Genomic DNA, 7,067 nt, shown 5'->3' with positions numbered 1-7,067 from the left:
AAATGGACTGGATATATATATATATATATCTGTGTGTGTGTGTGCGTGTGTGCGTGCATGCATGTTTATGTGGTTTATGAGGGCACAAATTTGTATAATAACATGGTTATGACATAGGTATTACAATGAGGAGGTGATTTATGAGGACATTTTCAGTGTCCCCGTAATTCAAAAGGCTTATAAATTATTCAGAATGAGTTTTTTTGAAAATCCAAAAATTCACAAATTTTCCTGTGAGGGGTAGGTTTAGGTGTAGGGTTGGGATAGGGCAATAGAAAATACGGTTTGTACAGAATAAAAACTATTACGCCTATGGAGAGTCCCCATAAACCATAAAAACCAACATGTGCCAGCGTTTATTTCAGTTTATGTTTATTTTAGTTTCACCCTGGGTGAATGAATGTCCTTCTTTCATTGTGAATGTCAACAAAAGTCTTTTCTCTTCCTCATAGAGCAAACTATTTCTATTTACCAGACTATTTTGATTCAAATTATGTAACAGGAGTTTGCTGGATTTCTTATTTGAACCATCAAATATGTTAAAAATACCAACATTCAGAGGATTTGTCCTCAAGTAATTCTAGCATCTGTTGTCGACTTTAGATTAAATCTATCAGTAGGCAGAGCTGTGTTTTTGTTATTATCATAGCAGATGGGAGATGAGTATGTTAATTCTGCCCTCTTCTTGACAGCAGACACTACATAAACCAATGCAATCTAAACATGATTAAGCCAGCAGCACACTGACATCACTGTAAAGTAAGACTGAAAATTAGCCAAGAGAATGTGTTAGAAACATAAGACATTAAGAAAAAGAAGAAGAAAAAAAGCCTGTGATTACAGGTGACTCTGACTTTATGGACTCTCCAGATGTGTCACTTGTTAATGCAGGATTTGCCAAGGACACATTTAAATATCTCTGTTTACTGAACATAAAGCAGAGTACGTACTGTGGAATTGTTCATTTCTGTATTTCAAATGATGTATTGGCAAAAGCAATGCTGTAAACATTGTAAATCTTGTTATAGTAGTGTTGGCTACATGCTAATAGTGAGTACAATTGTTTCAAATGTGATTGTGACTGACTCATTTTGATTTTATAAACACCTTGCAACAAAGAATAAAGCAATCAGTGTTCAGGGTTAACTTTTTCTCTTCAAACTGACTGGATACTGGATTAAAAATGGTCTGTCCTTCAGAGTGCTGTTTATATTGTGAAGACACCATCATGCTTCGGTGTAGATTAATAAATCAGTGTAACTCAATTGCTTTTTTAATTTTTTCTCTTTTTTTCCTTTTCTTTTTTCAATTTTACATCATTGCGCCAAACACAGCTTTAAAGGTCTCTTATTGATGCATCATGTAGAAATACTGGAATGTCTTTTATGCTTTTTGGGTGGCACACCACCTTAGACATCACTGATTTTGAGACCGTTTCCTTTTCCTGAATGGAAAAATATGATGCTATTCATTCTTTATAGGTGCAAGACACCTGCCACAAGCCTCCAGATTTTGTATGTCTTGAAGTATACAGTGTTACAATGAAAAGCTACTGCCATGTGATTCATCATGGATCTGTTCACACTGAACTTTCAGCTGTCTTTTCTTCTGTATCCAATGAGGAAGCAGAGATCTGCTTTTGGTAATGTAATCAGGCATTGCCTGGCCCTTGCCCTGGCTCCAGCAGTGCCTCTGACGTTGCTAGAAATAGGACAATTCTGGCAACGATTCAACCTGCTGTGTTTCAGTCCTCGATGAATGCATAGTACTGGGGAAAATCTAGTGAAGTGCATGAGTATGATGTTCCAAGTAGCGAGATGAAAACTGTCACAAAGAGTAAAATCTCAAAAATATAAAGAGTGGGTTGGTTTATTCAGGTCAGCACTGGCGAACTTTAGAAATGACTCATCATACTAACTATTTTAATGTGATGTGTTAGTGATGTAGATGTGATGTGGTCACAGCTCGCATCGAGTGCCAGTGAGGCAAGACATTTGTCGCGATCCAATCACTGGCTTTAACGTCATGTGTAAACATTTTCATCATGTGCTAGATGATAGTAACACATGTTGGCCGAAATGACGGTGCTGTTGAAACAGACATCAGTCATACAGACATGTTATTGTGGCAAAGTTTTTAAGCTGAGGAAAGTGAATAGATTGAAATGAGTGTACTTATATTGTTATGTTTGTTTGCGGTGATCATTGTCCAAGGCATGTGAGTTTCAGAATGATGTAATAAAAATATCATGTGCTCAGGGTAATAAATCAATATGAAAGGGCTTGAATACAAGTCTATTCTTCATTTGCCTCTGTGTGTTGAGCATCATTGATGTGATGCTCTTTTTTTGTCCAGATCTATTCATTTCTTTTGTTAATACATTAGAAATGCCGTTCATATGTACAATGATCTGAATACACCTCTTCTATTATGAACATGTTTTTAATTCTGAATTCAAATTCTGAATTTTGGGGGCTTGAAGTAAGAAATGTCAAGGTGATACAACTGTTCTAAAATCATAATGGAGAAAAAAGTCTTATTAGAAGCATGGAATTTTTAATAAGATGTGGACAAGAGGTTTTTTTTTTTGGCACAATCTTTCATTTCACTGCCTACAAAAAGCAGTGTCTTTCATTTCTCTGCTTTTCTCATCCAAATCAATCATTTGGTGAGAACAATATGCAGAAACATTCAAGAAAGTAAAAAAAAAAAAAAAAAAAGAATGAAAGAGAGGATCAACAAGTCAGTCAGAAAATTTGACCCTTTTAAAACAAGTCAAGGTTAGTTGTTACAGTACATCTAGTGCTTGTTCTATGTAAGGTCACGGCGGGGATGCTGGCATGTCATGTGGTATGAATTTTCAACAATATTTTAATTTATAAATTAATAATTTAACATTTGGAAAATGTTTTAATACACATATATTTTAAAACAAAAAAATAAAAAAATAATGATTTATTCAAGGTGTTAAGAGAACATGTTATTACTTTTCCTTTGATGTTTTCTTTGACCACATGACATTAAGTCAGTTTTCTTGAAATATGGTAAACATGCTTTATGAAACCAGTATGAATTAAAAGAGTACACTTCTAAAAACCAGATAGATTTTTAAGATATTTTTCCTTTTCTTTATTTCAAACATTTATTTTTGTCATTGACCCTTGTAAAAAGATTATGTGAAATTAAGGTGTTAATTGAATAAGCAAACATTTAAAAATCTGGCTGCAATTTTGTTGTCACTGTACAAAAACTGTAGAGTCAGAAATCACAATCACTCTAAAGTGATAACAAAATAATAAAAGAGACTCATTGTGGTAAAGTAATGTTTTGTGACCAGCATTTTTGTCAAATTCCTTTTTTTTTTTTTTTTTCTGAGCTTTTGTGTACCGGATGCTGTATTTAAAAGCTATACTATTTCAAACACTTCCAAAAATGCAGAGAGACTCCAGAATGACTGAAATCGAACAAAACTCATGTTTTCATTCATTCAGAACTGGTTGTAGTTTTTCTTCTGAATATGTGCATGCTTCTGAATATGTGCATGCTTCTGAGCCTGAAGCATGCACTATATTTTACCTCTTACCTCCCTTTCCATAGTCTAAAGCCAGCATGAACGGGCTTATCTCCTGCTTTTGTCCCACTTGGTCGCAGTCTCAAAGCCTGTTTGGGTTCTGGATGTGGTCATTTAGACAACAAAAAAACAACTGCTCTGAAATCTTGGCCTTGGACTTGGACTGTTCGTTCTGCCGAATAGCTGCAGGAGTGAGTGGCCATGACATCTCTGCAGGCTGCACTATTGATCTATCATGGGAACGTTAAAACCTTGTAAGAGTAATTGGTTGTGAAATTAAAAGAGAATTATTTAGTGCATAACAAATCAAATTCTCACTTGTATGCACAAAATAGTTAAAACAGGAGTAATGAAACTTTGTCTTTCTCCGAAGGCTTTTAATTGGAGCATGAGGTTTATTATGCTGCATGACCATGAGCATAGTTGTTGTTCAGTCCTGAAAGGACTGATTCCTCTTTTCTACCATCTCATCTAATGCTAGAGCGTCACTTAGGGGACTAAATCAGGCAATTTAGCACAAGTTCTTGTTGACAAATGAACACAGAAGAAAAAAAGGCACAAGTTAAAAGAACATTCAACCCAAAAATGAAACTTCTGTCATAATTTACTCTCCTTGATGTCTTCTCAAACCTTAATGATCTTCTTAATCACATGAAAAAGGGTTATTTATAGCAGTACATACAGTAGGAGACGGTCTTTTCCATAAAATGAAAGTGAATGGTGACCACGGCTGTCAGGCAAGATTTTCAAATAAATAACTTTTTGGTCAGTTTTCCACACAACTTTTGTGCTTCTTTTCTTTCTGTTTTTGGTCCCCATCCATTTTCATTTCAATTTATTTGTGTGGCTTACAATACACATTGTACACATGGCTTACTGGTGTTTTTCCCTTAAACAACAACAACAACAAAAATATATTAATAAAGGATTGGAAGTGATGAAAAATTGCAGGTAACACTGAATAAAACATGACATCTAAAGTAGAAAAACCTAAGTAGTATTTTCTTGTAAAATTTACTATAATAATCTTCATTTACAACAATTTTTTTTAAAGTAACACTAAATCAGACCTAAAACTAAATTAAGCTTTTTTTATATATAAAAAAGGTAGGTTTAAACATATTTACAAGCATGCAGAAACATTAATTGTAACTGTTTTAATTAATTGTAATTCAACCATTTGCATTTTAATTGATGAACAAGGTTGAAAGCTATCACAAGAACATAAAAATGTAAGGTTTCTTTTATTATTATTATTATTATTATTATTATTATTATTATTATTATTATTATTATATAACACAATAATATATATTCTAACTAATATTGAAAAACATCTTAGACTTAAAGGCATAGTTATTTTCTGTTGTAGTTCTAATTATTTTACAAACACAAAAGAAGATATTTTGAAAAGTGTTTATCTGTTCATATATTTTAGGTCAGTGTGTTGTTTTAAACTTTTGACTTTCACTGTATTGGCGGTTTCATAACAGTTCAAACATCCTAAAATATCTTCTTTTTTTAATATATATATATCTTTTTGTTATAATATTATTAATTTTCTGCAGAAGACAGTTTTCCCCCAGGGAAATATTTCTTCCTAAAGTAAAAAATTCTTATAAACTCAAAATAAATGACCAAAAGTAGAAATATGTCTCTGAAGACAAATAAATGTGCTTATATAAAGCTAATCATGAATTCAAGGCATAAGAAACTGTGTATGAGCCAGTCCTTCTTCCATCAATGATAAATTACAGTCCGCCAGAGTTTCTCTTGTCTGAAAAGCAATTATTTCACAGGAAGCTGCTGCTACATGTTTAAAAACAAACAAACGACTTTAGTTTTCCAATTCAGTGGTGTAGGTTCCAACTAAAAAAAAAAAAAAAAAAAAAAAAAAAAAAGTACATGGATGATCTATAGAGGATTGGCAGTAAACTAGTTACCAGTTTAAGATGTGGCCTCACACTGAATTATTCAGTATACGCTACAAGGACAAACTTGTATTGAGTTATCTGTTTTTCTATGTTATGACAGGTTGTTTACAATCTATAAAAAGATCAGGTAAAGGCCAGTGTTTTAGTATCTTGGAAACTTTGAGAACAATAGTTCACATTGGCTGCATCTGACAAAACCTTTTCATTTTCTCATGAGGAAAAGGTTTAGAGAACTTCACACTAAGTTTATTAAACACTTAAGGGAGACCTGTATTGCCCCTTTTTACACTAAGTAATATACGTCCCAGGTGTCCCCAGAATGTGTCTGTGATTCCTCTCAATGTCACAGGTTTGCCTTGATGCTCTGCAAACACTTTTGCTTTTTTAACATTATTAGCTAGATGGCATATTCTTCTGCTATGGAAACAAAATCTTCCTACATCTTTTGATGACTGGCTGTGAGATGTTATGAGCTTTGTTAATAAAAAAAAAAAAAAAAAAAAAAAAAAGGTACACAATAAAGGGCTATATGTAGTTGGTCAATTTAATTTTAGACTTTTAAAAAAAATTTAATCACTAGGATGTCCTTATGATTGTGACTTGATTTTGATCAAAATTGTATAGAGTACAAGTATGCACACTCTATGTACATAATTTAGATTTGTAATGTTTTGTTTGCTGATGTAAATGTTTACAATGTACATGGGTGATTATTTGTATTCATTTATTTGTTTCTAAACTCTGATTCAAAGTTTATTTTGTACATAATTGGAATACATTCTATAATTATGCATTTATTTATTTTTTATTATTATTATTATTATTTATTATTTTTTTGGTTTGGTTTGTATAATTCAGTGTTGGTGGTAGTGTGGGAAAAATGTTTCTGTTCTCCAGTATCTTTATCCTTTTATCATTATAAAAGTTAAAAAACAGATTTCAAGTTTTTCTTTCTCTTTGGAGTGTTACAAGCTGTTCGTGAATAGACAAGATCCCTAAAGTTGCAAAGACTAAAGTCTCAACCCCAAAGAGATATTCTTTATTAAAGTTAAGACTCGTCCACTCTCCCCTCATTCAAACATGGCCCCACATGTCTACGTCATGATGTGGGAAGATTTGCATAACGCCGCCTAAATGTTCAAGCAAAGATAGAAGACGTAGCTTTATTGTTGCTGCCACCACCGCAGCCATGTTGTGAAGATGCCGTGTGTTTCGTTGGGACAGCAAAAATACTTTGTTTGGCCTTCCAAAAGAGGACACAACTAGAAATCTGTGGTTAAGTTGTATTTACGACACTGTTCCAGAACAGTTCAACCCAAATATTCAGATGTGTGCAGTGCATTTTATGGAGGACTGTAAACTACAATGCCGGCTGTTCTGACTTACAGACTGTAAGTACATTTACATATTTAAAGAATTTGCCACTGACGATTCAAACATGAGTTTTGAGCAGTGTAGAGACTAGTGCTTGTTGTTTGTCATTTCTCTGATCACAAATGCAGATATGGTTTTATTTTTACGTGGCGCGATGCAATGCAACACGTAAAAAGACAGTATAAGTC

The sequence above is a fragment of the Cyprinus carpio genome, chromosome B5 (assembly GCF_018340385.1).
Source record: "Cyprinus carpio isolate SPL01 chromosome B5, ASM1834038v1, whole genome shotgun sequence".
NCBI lineage: Eukaryota > Metazoa > Chordata > Actinopteri > Cypriniformes > Cyprinidae > Cyprinus > Cyprinus carpio.
This window is presented reverse-complemented; position numbering follows the sequence as displayed.